The sequence below is a fragment of the Aspergillus brunneoviolaceus genome, assembly GCF_003184695.1.
Source record: "Aspergillus brunneoviolaceus CBS 621.78 unplaced genomic scaffold BO95scaffold_68, whole genome shotgun sequence".
Classification (NCBI taxonomy): Eukaryota; Fungi; Ascomycota; class Eurotiomycetes; order Eurotiales; family Aspergillaceae; genus Aspergillus; species Aspergillus brunneoviolaceus.
Genome location: NW_020290798.1, coordinates 171,259 through 189,199, shown reverse-complemented (window position 1 = coordinate 189,199; position 17,941 = coordinate 171,259).

Genomic DNA, 17,941 nt, shown 5'->3' with positions numbered 1-17,941 from the left:
AAATCTAAAATACTAATATAAATCTATAAAATTTAAAAGTATTACTAAAATAAGAACTGTCAGCTTTTTTTAGTATTTTTAATTTAGAATATTTTTAATACTAATTATTTATTTATTATAAATAAATAGATTAATAATAGACAAATAGTAGTATATAACCTAAAATATTTTTTTTTAGTTTAGATATAAATAGAGCCTATTTTATCCGAGTTTATTAATTATTAATCTATTTTTTTATATATTTTCTATCTTATCTCTCTATATCTGTTTTTTATTTAATTTTTTAATTTTATTTATATTTATTAATAATAACTATTTAGACCTCTGCTTCTAAAGCTAATTAAAATAAAAAAAAAAAACTTATTATAAATTCTATTAAAAGTAAAGCTATAATACGGATATTTATTAAATTAAAAATATTTAAAGATCGGGAGGTAGAGCTTTTCCGAAAATAAAAAAAATTATAAAAAAAAAGTATACTATTATAAAAAATAAATTATTAATTTTAAGTTCTAGAATATCAAGTCTTTTTATATTCTAATAGATTTTTAAAAAAAAAAATTACCCGAAGACTATAAAATTAGAGTTAAATATTAAGTACTAGATTTAAAAAAGCTTAAAAAATTTATTTACTAATATATTAATTTAACTATAAATAGATTTAATTTTAATAAATATTTAACTATAAATTTAATCTTAGTCTAGGCTTAGAAGTTTATTTTAAAATTTTATTTTAAAATTAAAAATAAAATTTCTTATTAGAATAAATAGAATCTGTACAGCATAAGTATACTTTATACTAAAAAAAAATATATAAAAACTATATAATTAATTTTTAATAATAAATTAAGTATAATTTAGTTGCAGAGTAGTATATTAAAAATATAAAAAAAATCTAAGTATAATTTTAAGCTGAAAAGTTTTAAGTATACTATAATCACTTTTTAGATTATTAATAATCTATTTTTTATAATTAAAAAATATTATATTTAGTTTTATTTTATTACTCTGTAAAATCTATATATAGAATCTAGAATATTCTCTTTAACTCCAGTATCCGAAAATAAAACCAACAGGAATCTTCGTTATAAAATAAATATAAATATAGTATTATTTCTTATAATTAGCTGCTAATAATAACAGAATATTAAACTTATCTTATTCCGCGATACAATAGCCTCTTAGAAAATCAGATAATATTTAGATTAATAATTTATTAAGAATAGTAAAGATTCTAAAAATATTATATAAGTAACACGCGCGAGTACTTTTATAGAAATATAAATATAAATTAATATTAATAAATTTAATACTACTATTTAAAACTGTAATAAACTAATTTATTCTAAAATATTATATCTTTTAGATATAGCTTTTATTAATAATATTCTTTTCGGATTCTCGAGCGCAGCAGAAATTTTTAAATAAAAAATCCTAAAAAAAAAAATAAATTAATTTTCCGGTAGAATAATAAGACTAAAAATTAATATATTATAAAAAATATCTCGGTAATTAAAATCAGCGAAGACCTATAAATAAAAAAAAAATATTAAAAAAATTTAAGAAAATATCTTACTAATACTGGCTATTTTATTAATATTATAATTTATACTATATACTATAAGTTAAAAAAGACTATCTGAAATAAATTATTATAGTTTTTAATTATACTTTATTTTTTAAGTCTAATTAATATTTCTCGCAGCTAAATATTTTTTAATATTTATAATTTAGATTTTTATATATAAGTTAAAATCTGTCTACAGTAACAACTATCTTAGGAATTATTTTAATATTAATATTATTAATTTCTTAAAAAATAGACTCTTAAATTATATTTATATAGACTATTTTTAGAGCTTTAAATAATTCTATAAAAACAGATTTATTTATTAATTATTTATAAAAAAAAATAGAAGATTAACAAAGACCCAAGTCTTACTAAAATTAGTATAAAAATTAAAGATATACAGTCAGCAGGCAAAATTAAAAAACTATAATATAAATATAATATTTAAAAAAAAAAATCTATTCAAAAGTATTCTAGTAATATTAAAATAATTAAATCCGGAATTAATATAACTAAAAGATTCTAACCAGAGATTATAAATATTCTAATTATATTAAGCAGACAGCAGAGAAATAAGTATTATATAAGCTTATATTAAAATTAAATTATTTAGCAGCAGTAATCTTCTCAAATTAAAATCTTTTATTCGACAAAAAAATCAGTATTATTTATAATATTTATATATACTATTTTTATAAGCTTAATATAGTCTATTTTTTAAATAAAAAATTATAGAAAGAAAAATACCAGATATCTACTTATAATAAATTTATAGAATAATAAACTGCTTTTTAATATTTAAACAAATCCTCTACTAATAAGCTATAGTATAAAAAAATATAATTAAAATCTATATCTTTATAAGTACCGTCTATAAAATTTTATTTTTAAACAAAACTTATTATCTTAACAAGTTAAATATTACTAGAAATACTATACTTATTATAATAAAAAAAATAATAAGTTTAAAAAACACTATACTAGCCATCTTTTATTAATAACTAGCTAATATTATAAGATAATAAAATATTATTATACTATCATCCATACTGGCTATTATATTAAATATATATAAAATAATAAGCTTTTTATTATATATAAAATAAAAGTTTTTACCAGAAGCACAGAGCTTCGGAACTATATAGAAAAATATTTAATTTAGAAATTATAATTATTAAAATATTCTAATTCTTTTTATAATTATATTTCTAAGAAAAAGTAAGACTATCGCCGACATTTTTACAACATATACTATTATTATAAAGTAATATATATAGTATCTAAAAAAACTTATAAAAAATAATTATCTACTATACTAAATAAAAAAATAATCTCGGACTATATTTAATTAATATAATATAAATATTTATATAAATATTATAAGAACACTTCTAATTCTCTATTATATAAACTAAAAAAGTTAAAAATCAAATTCTAGTAGTCTTTTATAATATCTACAAAGCCTATATTTCCAGTTAAAACTAAAATATATAATATTATATAAAAAAAACTATAAATATTAATACAGCAGATTAAGAACTATTAAAATATAATTATTTTAAATAAAGATTAAAATAGTATAGTTATTTTATTAGTTATTTTAATATTCTAGATTTTATAGATAATAGTAGTATATATTTAAGTTTTTTTATAGTATATTTAACTTTTAATATAGTTAATATTAATTTATAGATATTAGAAATATCTTAGTTCTTTTTATTCCAGCTAAATAGAAAGTCTAATTAATCTAATATATATATATATTAAAAGTAGAAAAAGCTTTAAATTAAGATTAAACAGTTTAAAATTAAGAATTTATATTAAAGAACCGATAATATTATAAAACAGAAAATCTATAATAAAAATATAACTTTATCTAGTATAAATATTATATTTATTAAATAAATATCATCTTATTTAACTAAACTGTATAAAAAATCTATCTTATACTTAAATCTTAATATTCTTATTTTTTATATAAAATTAACTTCTTTTATACAAAGCGACTTTAGTATATATTTTATAAAAAGTAAAACTATATAAAAATCAAAACTAATAAAATCTATAATTAGAATAAAAACTGATAAGTAAGCAGCTAAATCTTTTTAAAAATTTATAAATTTACAGAATTTGCGGCGCAAAACTTTACTATATAATTAAAAAAAAGATAAGTTACTTAATTTATTTATAAAAAAATTAACTATTTTTAATACTATAATTTTTATCTTCTAAAAATATTTCCCGAACCAATCAGCAAGTTTATTTTAAAAATACTAATTTTTTATATAATTATTATTACAGCAGTTAACTTAATTAAAAATATTAAAACAGCCGTAAGAATATTATTAGAATATATAAAAAATATATTTAATAAATCTTTATATTAAAATTAATTAAAAAATCTAGAACTTTACTCGCTGCTAGTATTAATTATTATTATATAAATTTATTATTAAAGCTTTAAGATTCTTCTACTTTACTATATAAAAACAAAATATATTATTATTATATTTATAATTTCTAGTATTATAATCTAAATATTAAAAAAAACAAGCTTATAGATAATAATTATAAAAATAGACTTTAGATTATATAAATTAAAAGCAATTTTTATAAACTATCTAATATTCTAGATTTTTCCAGCAGAAACTTAAATTTTTATATTATAAATTTTACCGGTAGAAAGTTACTCTATATTTTTTTAAATCTACAAAAAACCTAAAATCTTATAAATAAAATTATACCGGCAAAAAACTCAAACTATATATATAATAAAATATTCTATTAGTAAAAAAAAATATATATATATTAAATTTTATAATCTTTTGGTATAGTAATTTATATATTTAACAGTATTAATATATAAATAATATAATTATATATTATTATTCTTAAAATAAAAATCTTCTTATAAATATATATTAACTATATTATAATAATCCGAGATTATATCAAATCTTATACCGGCAGAATTTATTTAATATATATATTTAAAGTAATATTAGCAGAAAATATATATTAATTATAATAATTCTTTTTTAATATAATAGTTTAACTATTTTATATTCTTAGTTCTATTTAATATAAGCTTATACAGTTATAAATCTCTTTTTTATAATAAATATTTCTTACAGGTATATAATAGCCTCTTATATTATAGTAATTTTAAAAAATAAATAATATATTTATATACAGCTTTATAATACTTTTTTCTATTATTTTATAGTCTAATCTTTTAAATTCCGTCTTTTATATTATAGATTTACTTATTTTTTTTTATATATATTAATAATATTAACTTAAATCCCGAAACTTACTTGTTATTCAGAATAATTTAATAATTATATATTATTTAAATATTTTTTTTACTTTCTCTACTACAGTTCGTCTAGCTTTTTAAATAAAAAAATTATAGTTATTATATAAAACTTATATTTTTTAATATAAAAATAGTCTAAATAGACTTTACTAAAAATTAGTATAAAAATAAATAAAAAATAAATATTTTTAATTAAAACCTACTAGTACTAGTACTATTATCAAGTTCTTAATAAACTATTTTAAAAATTTAATATAAAGTATTATAATTTTAGTAGTAGATTATTATAATTATAATATAAACTAGCAAAATATACCGATATTTTAAAATAATAAGATTTTTTAATTAATAAAATTTATATATTTTTTTATACTTATTTAAGCTACTGCTTAAAACCAGAATATTTATAAAAATAAATCTATTAAAATATTTTTTAATAAAGTTAAAGATTTTAAAAGTTATCTAAACTAATAACAGCTATAATTAACTATTATATATAATATAGGATTTTATAACCAACTATTTTTATTAGTATCTATTTTATTAATTTATTAAGATCTAGAAGAATTATATTCTATACTAATATAAATTTTAGTAGAAAATATATATATAAAACTTTTAAGCAGAGTTTATACTAAATATATAAATAATAATTAATTAAAAAGAATAAAATTAGTATAGTAATATAATTTCTAAATTAATTATTTATACTTTAAAGTATATCTAACTGGTTAAAAAAAATTATAAGTAATCAGTTCTACTATAGTTATATTTAAATAGAATAATAAAGAATTATAGTTTTTTTAATTATTTAATTTATTAACAAGATTTTTAATTATTTATATTTATAATATTATTTAATAATATTAGTACTATTTAAAAACTATAAACTTTTTTTATATTAAAATTAATTATATTTTCTTAAACTTAAGATCCCAAATTTAATATATTATTTTAAGAATATATTAATAAAAAGAACTACAGTCAGTCAACTTAATCTTCTTTAATACTTTAAGTATTATAGGACTTTTATTAGCAAATTAATTAGAGAATAGCCGAGATTCTAGTTAAAAATTTTATTAATTTTAAAATAAGATATTAGTATAAGTCTATTTAACAAAAAATTATTTAATAAAATCGGCTATTAAATAATAATTATATTATATTATATATATAATATAAAAAGATTTTTTTATTAAATATAAAAAAGTAGTATAGTTGTAATATTTCTTTAATAAATTAATATAAAAATTAGCTATAAGAAATATACTTAACTACAAGTTATTATATATATAATAATTATAATTCTTAAAGCTGATAAAATATTATATATATTAATTATACCAGTAGAATACTTATATAACTTATATATCAGATATTAAGACTAATAATATAATAATATAAAAACTAATATATATTAATAATTAATATTTTTAGTTAAAATAATTTAAATTAAATATATATTACAAGCAGCTGTAATATTTAATTTATTTTATAACTAACTATTTTTTTAGGCCTGTTCGGAGCCAGTTTATAATAAAAGATTATTTTTCTAAAATCTAATAGTTAACTAATATTATTAAATATATCTAGATATTTTTTTTATAATATTAGTAAATAACTATCCGACTATACTAATTAACAATTTATAAAATTATTATAAAATAAATAGCTAATAACAGCTTATCTAACTACAAAATACTATATCTAAAAATAAAAAAACAGAGAATATTAGCTAAAAAAAATAAATAAATCTAAATAAAAATAAAATAAATAAAAAAAAATAAAATTTAAAATAAAAATAAACATATTCTACCAGCTTCGGAGAGTTTATTTAATACTATTATAATTATTTATTATAATAATTAAAAACCGAAATATTATTTTAATTAATTACTAAAAAAATATTATTACTAATTAGAAAATATTATCTATTATAATTTTAACTGTAGACAGACTATAATACTAATTAAAAACAGATTTATTTTTTTATATATAACTATTTTTAATTATTAAACTAAAATATAGAGCTTTTATTCTAGTTATATCTCTTTTTAAAAATTCTTAAAGATAAATTCAGTAAAAAACTAATAAATAGTAAGTAAAATCTAAAGAGTTATAAATAATTTTATATTAAAAATCATATTTATAATATTATTATAAAGCTGTATACTATAAATATTATTTAAAATAAATTTAGATTAAATAAAAATATTTAGTTTAATAATTATACCAACACTTTTAATATAAATAAAAAAAATAAATATAAAAAAAATAAATTAACTGGTTTTTAATATTTCAGATTCGACTAATTTTATATTTATTATATAAATAGTAAACAAAAAGTTCTATTAATAACAGTCGAATATAAATTATTTTATAAACTATTTATAAAAAATCTTTATATAAAACTTTAATTAATGAATTTCTAATATAAAATAATTAGACCGAATTCTGTTTCTATAAAAAAGTCTAAAAAATTAAAATATAATATAGTCTGGTTAATAAGCTTAGTAATAATATAAAAATATTATATTATAATCTAAAAAGATTTTAAGTATTTATGTTTAATAAATAGTCTTCTTTTAGTTTTACTAAAAATTAATTATAATAATTTAAATATATTATACTACCATTTCTATAAACCAAATATAAAAATTAATTATTAAAAAAATAAGAATCTGTTATAACAGCCGGTAATATCTATTATATAAGTTCTATATCTATACTTAATAAGTTTTTAATTATAATATTAAGATTAAAAATAAAGAAATACAGTATAAATATATTTATTAAAATAAAAAATAAGCTTTAATTATATATATTTATAAATTTCTGTATTAAAATTATAGTATAATTTATTTAAATTAAAATATATAGTCTTAGAGTATACCAGTTTTAAATCTATTATATTTAAATATATTCTATTATTATTACTGGTATAGTTATTTTTTAAATATTAGATTATTATTTAATTATAATATAACTATATATTTTTAAATTCTAAATCTTATTTAAAAAATACCAGTTTTTTATCTAATTCAGAGACAGATAATACTATAAAAAAATAAAAATATTATTTTAACTAATTACTGTTATTTTTAATATTTTTTTCTATATAATTATTAGCTTGTTGCACAGACTCTTGCTATATATAAAATAATTAATATTAAAAAAATATTATATTATTTTATATTTAATATTATTTATTAGATTTATAATAAAGCAGCAAACTAGATATATAATATTCTAATATTAGATTTTACTAATAAAAAAAAATAGCTAATATTATCTAATTAGAACAGAGACTATAGTTAAATAGGTTAAATTAGAGTGGATTAACCTGACCGTTATACCTTAATCTTAACCTGACTATAACCTGGCGGTCAGATTAAGATACAAAAAAATTTTAACCGTACGGTTACAGTTAGATTAAGATATAACTATTATTTTAACCGTTTATACCTACCGGTCAGAAAAGTTAGATATAATAGATAAATTAATAACTATAAATTAATTAGTAATATATATATTTTTTTTATATAAATAATATACAAAATATAATATACTTTTAATTATAGTATAGTAATGTTATCTAGATTTAGCTTATTTACTTAATCTGTTTAATCTATTTAATCTGTTTGACCTGTTTGATTTATTTAATTTATTTAATTTATTTAATCTATTTAATCTATTTAATTTATTTAATTTATTTAATCTGCTCGATTTCTTCTTCTGTAGTTCTGAGGGGTATATTATACTTTAAAAAAGATATTTATAAAATCCAGTATAAAAAATATAGAATTTAATATTAAATAAACTAATAAGATTATACTACTTTTTATACTGTTTAGAACGATAATTATAATAGCAAAGAAATTGAGAAGGCCGGGTCTCTATCTCTATATAAGTATATATAATATTTAAAGACTTAGATAAAGCTAGCTTTTTTATTTTTAATAATAATTTATTTTCTGAATTATTTTTAAGATTATCTATATTCTTATTTTTACTAATATAGAAGATAGTAATTATCTTATTTTTTTTTTGTTTTTTAGGTATAAAGATAATCGAATCCGGATTAAGATTATTAAGAATATTCTGATATTTTTTATTAATAGTAAAATAATCGGTATATATCTGAAGTATTACTATTTTAATTATATTAGAATAAAGACGGCTCCGGTAATAATAACAGATATCTTAAGAATTATTAAATAAATATTTAATATTAATACTGTTGGTAGCAACTAAAAGAAAATTTCTAGCTATTTAATAAAGAATAGAAAACTAATTACAGCGGGACTTTTAGTAAGTAAGAATATTAGTATATTCTATAATACTTAAAATAATATTAGTTTAATTAAAAATATTTTAATAAGCTATATATTTTTAATATTTAGATATATTTTAAGTTTTTTAAATATCTCGGCTGCCGGTGAGAATTTTTAGTATTTAAAAATATTATAAAAAACTTTATCCAGGCCTGACAGTAACCCGGAGATAGTTAATAGTATATTAATAGCTGGATTTTAACTACAATAAAAATAGAATATTTTTTTAAAAATAATTCGGTATTTAAAATATTAGTTAATATTATTATTTAATTAGATATTTTTTTTAAACTTTTTAAGCTTTAATATTAGGTTTAGAATAGTTGTAATTATATAAATATAGTCTTCTGTCTGGTAGATATAATAGTAATATTTTTAGAGCTTTTAATATATATTTTATAAGTTTTTAAGAATTTTTTTTTTTAAGATATCCGCTTTCTTACCAATCGGTTAATTAAATAATCTAGATAATTAAAAAAATTATTATAAATATTATAAATCTTATAAACAGTAGGCCCACTGTTCTTAGATAAATATAATATAAAAAAAAAAAGAATATAAAAGCTTAAAAAAATACTCTATCTGTTTCTACTTAATTATAGTAGAATAAAGATAATTAATATTATTATAATTACAGTACTAAATAAAACTGTTAATTATTTAATAAAAATTAAATATCTAGTAAATTATAAAATAGATTAAGTTTTAGCGAGTTTTATAGTTAAGAAGAAGATAGTAAACCAAGCCTAATTTAAGTTATTAAATAAACTAAAATTTTTTATAATATTAAAAGCTTATATTTATAAATTATACAATTTTTTAAATCTATAATTAAAAATTAGTATTATTAGCTATTATTAAAAAAAGATTTTTAGAATCCGTTTATAAAAGACTAATCTAGATAGTCTCTACTATAATAGAAGCTTTTTATATTAGTTTTTTATAAATAGTTTTTAGAATATATTTTTTTAAGAGTTTTTAAAATACCAGAAGAGATTTTAAGACTTTTATTATAATTTTTTTATAAATATTTAATAGTATTATTTAAGATCTTAATCTAAAGTTTCTGCAGAAGAATATTAACTATAAGCTGAATTATATAAATAAGATAGAATATATAATACTGGCTTTAAATAATTATTATAAAATCGGGGTTAAATAAAATATTATAAAGCTGAATACTTTAGCTGAACTGAATTCGAAGTTTAGATAAAATTATACTAAATATTAAATTATTATTACTAGTATTATTAATTGTTATATTTAATAACTAATAGAATAGATTGTATTTATATAAGACTAATAGAATAATTATAGCTAGATTCTTATTAGTATAAGATTTAAATACCGGTCGGAAGCCTAGTAAAACTTTATAATAATTTATATTTTTTATTAAAAAATATTCAGTTAAAATAAAAAATATTTTTTAATTAGAACTAGTTTAGTAGTTTACTGTAACTAATATTCTTCTAATATCTAAGAACTTTAATAACAGCTGTATATATATATTTTTTAATAATTCTAAAAAATATTCTTTAATCTGTACTTAATTAAAAGAACTTAGTTTTCAGTAAAAAAATAAAGCTGTAAAATTAATTATCTGTTTAAATTAAATATATTTAATAGTTCGGAATAGTAGATAATAGGTAATTATAAAATATAGGACTTGATTCTAAAAGTTCTGTTTATTATAAACTATAGAGGCCTAGAGAAAATAATAATTAGAAAAAATTTATATTAAAAAAATAAATAAATATCTGTAATAGTCTTTTATTTAGTATTTAACTAATTATTTACTTAGATACTACTAATAGCGTTTTTTTTTTATAATTCTTATAAAGATAGTAGCTTATAGAACTAGTTTCTGAGTTTTTAATTTCTGGATATTGCAGGATATAAAGATAGATAATATAGTAGATATAAGAGATTTTATTAGAAAATAATATATCTTTTTAAAAGCTGTTTTATATTGTTAATATCTTTTTTCGATTAAAGTAAAATAACGGTTTTCGAGCTTATATATAAATTTTAAAAAAAATTATCTTCTGCTATTAATTTTAAAAAATAGAGTACTTTTTTTTATAAGTTGAATATAAAATAATCTTTCGATTCTTTGCAACGCGCGTAATCTGAAGATTTAAAAAAAAAAAAAAGATCTAACTTAAAAAGCTTATTTCAGTTTAAGTATTATTATAATTTATAAATATTTAAAAAATAGAAGAAGAGAATTCGATAGTATTCTTTAAAAATAAACTAGATAACTATAATTAACTTATAATTTTAAAACTACTCTATAAATAATAGATACAGAAAGAAAAAAATAAAAAATTTTATAAAAATAATTTATTTTACTTTAAGATATACTTTTATATAAATATAATCTATTATATTTTAAATATAGTTAAGGTGTCTGCCGCATCTTATTTATTTTAGTCAGTTAGGTTGATTAGATTGGTCAGATTATTCTAATATTTATAGAAAAGGTCTAAAAAAGACTTATATAAAGTTTTTTATAAAAGATATAGTATCTATAAGAGCTGTTTAAATAATTAAAAACTAATTTATTTAGTACTAAAATACAAGAATTTTAAGTATAAAAAGAGAAAGAAAAGAGAAGAAAAATATAAAAAAACTTCGGAATATATATTATTATTACACGAGGGAGTTGGTTAAACTAAACAAATAAAATAAGATTAGTATAATTAATAGTAGATTTCTGGAGTATTTAGAATTAAAAAGATTAAACAGATTAAAAAGATTAACTGGGTAAAAAAAGTAAAAGAAATTAACTAAATTAAAAGAATAAAAATAGTAGACTGTCTTTACAGTACCTGATATTTAATAAAATGGTTATTAGAAAATATAATTACCAAGAAAGACTATATAAATAGTATTATATAGATTTTTCTTTAAGTTTAATTTATTATATAGATAATTCAGTTCTTTTAAATAGAAATAAGAATATAATAGACTATCTAAGCTGAAGTAAGAAGAAGAATAATAGAATAAAAATAATATATTTATTTTTAGTAGTCTGATTATTGGTAAATATACAGTTTTTTTAATATTATATATTATAATTAAGATATACGGCTTAAACCGAGTTATAATTATATATTTTTATATATATTTTTTGCTGTAAGAACCATAATTTTATAAAAAACTGAATTTTATTAATACTATCAGAAATCTCTGATTAATTTTTTAAAATAGAAATAAAGAAGATACTAATATTTTTTTTAGTTATTTTTTTCTGATTTTAAAAGCTTGTTTTTATATATTTTTAGACAACAGTTAAAATAATCAGATTAATAACTACTTAATCTAAATATATCTTAATTGTATTAGAGCCCAAATAGATATAACAAACAGATTTTAATACTAAAAATAGTTAAAACAGTTAACTGTCTCTTTTTTAGCTATACCGCGGTCAGATATAAAAATTTTTTTAACCTGGCTATAACCTGGCGGTCAGGTATAAAAATTCCAATTAACCTGACCTGACCTGGCCGTTAGCCACTCTAGGTTAAATAATAATTAAATAAAAATATTAACTATAACTATATATTAATTAAATATTATAATATATTAAAAATATTATTCAAGATTATATGCGCTATATATAAATAGATAATAATTAGTAAAAAAATAATATATCTATTGTAATATCAGATATTTTATAAAACTAATATATATAATATATTTTTGTATATATAAGAATCGGCTGTATTAGTTTTTTTAAATAAGCTTAACTTAAATAAGTTCTATTTTATTTATAATATTAGAAAAATTTACTATATACTATTTATAACTTGGAATAATAATCTAATAAGCCTAAAAATATAGAAAAAAATAATTACTTATAAGATTTTAAGATTTATAAAATTAATTTATTTATTTAAAATTTTATATAATAATCTTCGGCCGGATAATATTTTATAAAATATAAAATTAAATAAAATCTTAATTATTAATTTTTATTATTTTAAACTAGATCTGTAGTCTATTCGAAAATATTAATTATTTTTTTATTATAAAACTAAAAAAAATAAGCAAAAGTAGTTTTATATAATTTATAATTAAATATAATAATAGCTAGCAAATTAATATATAGCTAAAAAGATTATTAAAAAACCAGATAAGCTCTATTTATTTATATTATTTTTTCTATAAATTCCTGTTAATACTTAAATAATGTGACTATTAGTATAATAAAAAAAATAAATTTAATAATAATATAAGCTATAAAACAAAGCTAATTAAAAATAAAAAAACTATATAGTTTTTTTAGTAAATATTAATTAAATATTATATATTTTTTTATAAATATATTAAAAAGTCGATAAATTATTTTTAGTATTTAAAACCAGCAGTTTGCTTTGAAAATCTTAATTTTAAAGTTTTAATTCTATTAGTAAGCCGGATTTATACTTACTTCTTAATAATTTATTTAATAATAAGATTTATATAATAAATACTAGATTAAAAACTAATTATAATAATAAATTTAATTACTTGTCTATATTTTTTATATAAAATCTAATATTTTAAAAATTAATAAGTATTATATAATACTGCTTTAGCTTATAAACACGGTTTCTTCTTTTAGATTTTTTAATCAGAAAGAATTTGAATATACTTATTATTAAAATATTTAGATTAATCTTTTTATTCTACTTATACTAGTAGTTTAATATTTACTAAATTTAGTTTAGATTATTTTTTAAAACTAGTATAATATTATATATTAGATAAGCTTAAATTTAGAAAAAGATAATATATTATATTCTTTTATTAACTAACTTTAAAAAAAATTAGAAAACCGAAACTAATTATTTTATTAATAAAAAAACAAGCTAGGACTTACTTATTTAATAAAAATAAAAATATCTATTAACAGTAGATTATATTACTATATTAAGATATTATTTTTTTTATTTATTAGACTGACCTAAAATATAACAAATATAAAATATTAAGTTTATAAAAATAAAGCAATTATATAAATAAATATTTAATTATTAAAAAATAAAAAAATTACTGCTAAAATATATCTAATAAAAAATAAAATAAATAATTTTAAAAGCTATTAAAAATAAAAAGCAAATTTTTATAGTTTAATATATATTATTATATTATAACAGGCTTTTATAGTATAATACTTATATATTTAGATTAATATATAAACAGTTACTATCCAATATTTTAATTTAAAATAAAACAAAATCGGTTATAAATTAAATATTTAAAAATCCAGCCGGTATAACTATATTAACTTTTACTTAGATTTAAATATTTATAATATTACTAAATCCAGATTTAAAAATATTTATTTAGATCTAATTTAATCTTAAAGCTCTATACCTTTGAGCTAGTATACTAAAGTAAAATATTTTATATATTTATAATTTAGATTAATATTCTTTTTTAAAAAATTTTAATTAGATTATCTTTATCTTATTTTAGAATAGTATTTAATAAATATTAGATCTATATATTCCAGATTAATTATATCAAAGAAACTAGGATTAAAGCTTTTAAAAAATAAGATTATTATTTTATTTTATTTTTAAATTTATAATAATATTCTAGTTCTAAAGATTTATTACTATTAGTATTATAATCTTTTTATCTGCTATATTTTCTACTTTTTAATATTTAATAATACTTTATCTAATAATAAAAATAGTATACTATTTTTTTTATAAATAAAATATTTAGCCAGCTGTTATCAGCAGCTTAAAACTCGACTAATATATTATAATCTATTTTAAATAATATTAATAAGATAAAGATTTTTTTCTAACTAAAATTAATTACTAAAAAACTTGTTTAGTTATAATTTAATATAATCGGCTTTTTATTTTTAAAAAAAAAATCTGTTAAAATTAAAAAATATTTCTTATATAATTATTTATTATATAAATATTATATTTTAAATATTTTATATAGACTATTTAATTCTTAAGCAGAGTTTTACAATAGTTTTATTTTAAGATTTTATAAATATACTAAGATTTTATAATTATTTTATTATTATTTTATAGCTCTAGTACCTTTATAAAAAAACTAAGATTCTAATATAAATTTTAAAAGTATAGTAAATCTATAAAATAACTTTATAACTATTAGAAATAAGATTAACTTATTAAATAATAAATTAAATTATAGAATTATAAAAATATTAGAATAAAAATAACTAGATACTTAATTATTATTTCTAAATAAAAAATACAGTATACTATTAATCAACTAAGAAAATTTTAATATAATATACTTATAGCCAGCCCCAGGCTATAAAAATAGATTATTTAAGTTATCTAAAACTATAAAAAAATATTTTAAAAATATATTATAAATAATAATAAATATGCTTAACAGAAACCTACTATAAATTATTAGTTTTATTATTCTTAATTTTTAGAATAGTTAGTTTATATTAGTATAAATTATTAAAAAAATATTACTGTTTATAATAAAATATTAGAAGTTTCTAGATTAATTATATTTTTATATTATTTAGTTTTTATAATAATTAGTTTTTATAATATATTAAATATCAGAAGTATACTTATTATTCTTATAGTAAAACCAGACTTTATTATCTATAATATAGTAGGCTTTTTTTTTAGTATTAGTTAGTAAATCGGAAAGCTTTAATAATATAAATAACTAAAATTATTTCTTAAATATAATAATCTAATATAAAATATTATATATTAGAAAAGGTCGCCTAAAGACTAGAATTAAAAAAATAAAATACTAATAACTATAAATATATAATTATTTTTTATTTTTAGTATATAAAAAAGTCTATTACTATAACTATTTTAATCAGAATTCCAGCTAAATTACTGTAAAGTTATATTTTATTATATTCTAATCTATTTAATCTATTTATATAAATCTAATCTATTTATATCTGTTTTTTATTAAATATAAAATTATTATATAATCGATTAGATTTATTAAATAAGAATATTTTCTTATAAGCTCTTGCAGTAGCTTTTATATAAATTAAGTTAAATAAAAATAATATTATATTATTCTGCATGCAGACTAATTTAAAGTTATAATATATAAATATTAATATATTATACTAATTAAGTAAATAATATAAAAAATATTATAGCTTATAAACTACTTTATAATTATTTTATTAAAAACTAGAATAATAAATAAGTAGTATAGCTAAGCTTAATATTATTATTTTAACTTCTAGATAAGTTATCTTATATACAAATATTTATACTATTTTCCAGTACTTTAAATAATTTAAAAATTTTTTTATTTTAATTTAATATCTTTTAATATAATACGGATTAATTAAGTTATAAATAAAAAAAATATTATTATTATAATAATCTTATATTTAATATTCAGCCTGGAAGCTTTATAATATATATTTTATTTCTAGAAATTTTTAGATAATTACTTAATTATTTATTATATTAATTAGTTATTATATCTAAAACTAGTATAGATTCTACTAGTCGGTACTAAAATTTATTTATAAAAATATAATTTATATTTTTTAATTTTAATTACAAAGCTTTTGTTAGAAACTACTTAACGCAGTAGACATGCTGGTTAGGTAAGGTAAGTAAGATAGTTAAAAGCAGTCTTTTATTAATTTTAAAACTAATTTTTAAGAAATCTTCTTTTTTAAAGAATCTTAGAACAATATATTATATAAAAAAAAGAAATAAATAATATAATAATATAGATATTCGGATTAAAATTCTAATAAATTTATATTAACCCCGAAGCAGCTGCTATAATAGTAGATATAAACTACTATAGTAGTAAATATTATATAATAATTATATTTTTCTGCTAAATTAGACTATTTAGTATAGTAATATAGCTGTAAATAGCTTTACTGTTTATTCTAATTAGATATTTTTATTAGTAATATTTTCTAAATAGTAGAGTTCGGTACTATAATAATAAAAGAATTATTTAGTAAACTGTATATTCTGTAGATAAAAGATTCTAAAGTAATAAATAAAATATATATTTTATTAATAATCTAATTAGAATCTGATATAAAGTATATATATAAATAAAAAAAATTAATATATTTTTATTTATTTTTATATTTTAATTTTCTACTGAATTTTTTTCTTTATATTTTTTTTTCTTGTTGTTTTTGTTTTTATTTTTATTATTTATTTTATATTTTATTTATTAATTTATTTTTTTAAAACTTTTATTTTTACTGTTTTTTAATATAATACTAATAATTACTTGCTGTTATTTAGCTGATATATTTATTATATTTAAGATTTTTTTCTATCTATATTATTTAAGAACTAATATTAAGAATTTTAATATTATTAACGCGGAAAACTTTATATCTGGCTATATTTTTAATACTATAATATTTATAATATATAAGTAATATTTTAATAGAAACTAGATTTATTATTAAATATATTTTAATAGTTTTTTAATAGATTTTTTGGGCTAATAAGAACTAGACTTTAATTAATATATTAAAAAATATTTTTAAGTTTTTATAGATTTTAGACTAAAGCTAAAAGTTTTTTATTAATTATATTATCTCCAACTAGAATCTGAATTAGAATTTAATATTTTATATTTAGATTAGTTATTTAATTCCGGCTCTGGCTACCGGCTTTAAAATAACTAAGCTAGTTTATTACTATAAATATAAACTAATTAGTATTAATAAATCTAAGATTATTATATATT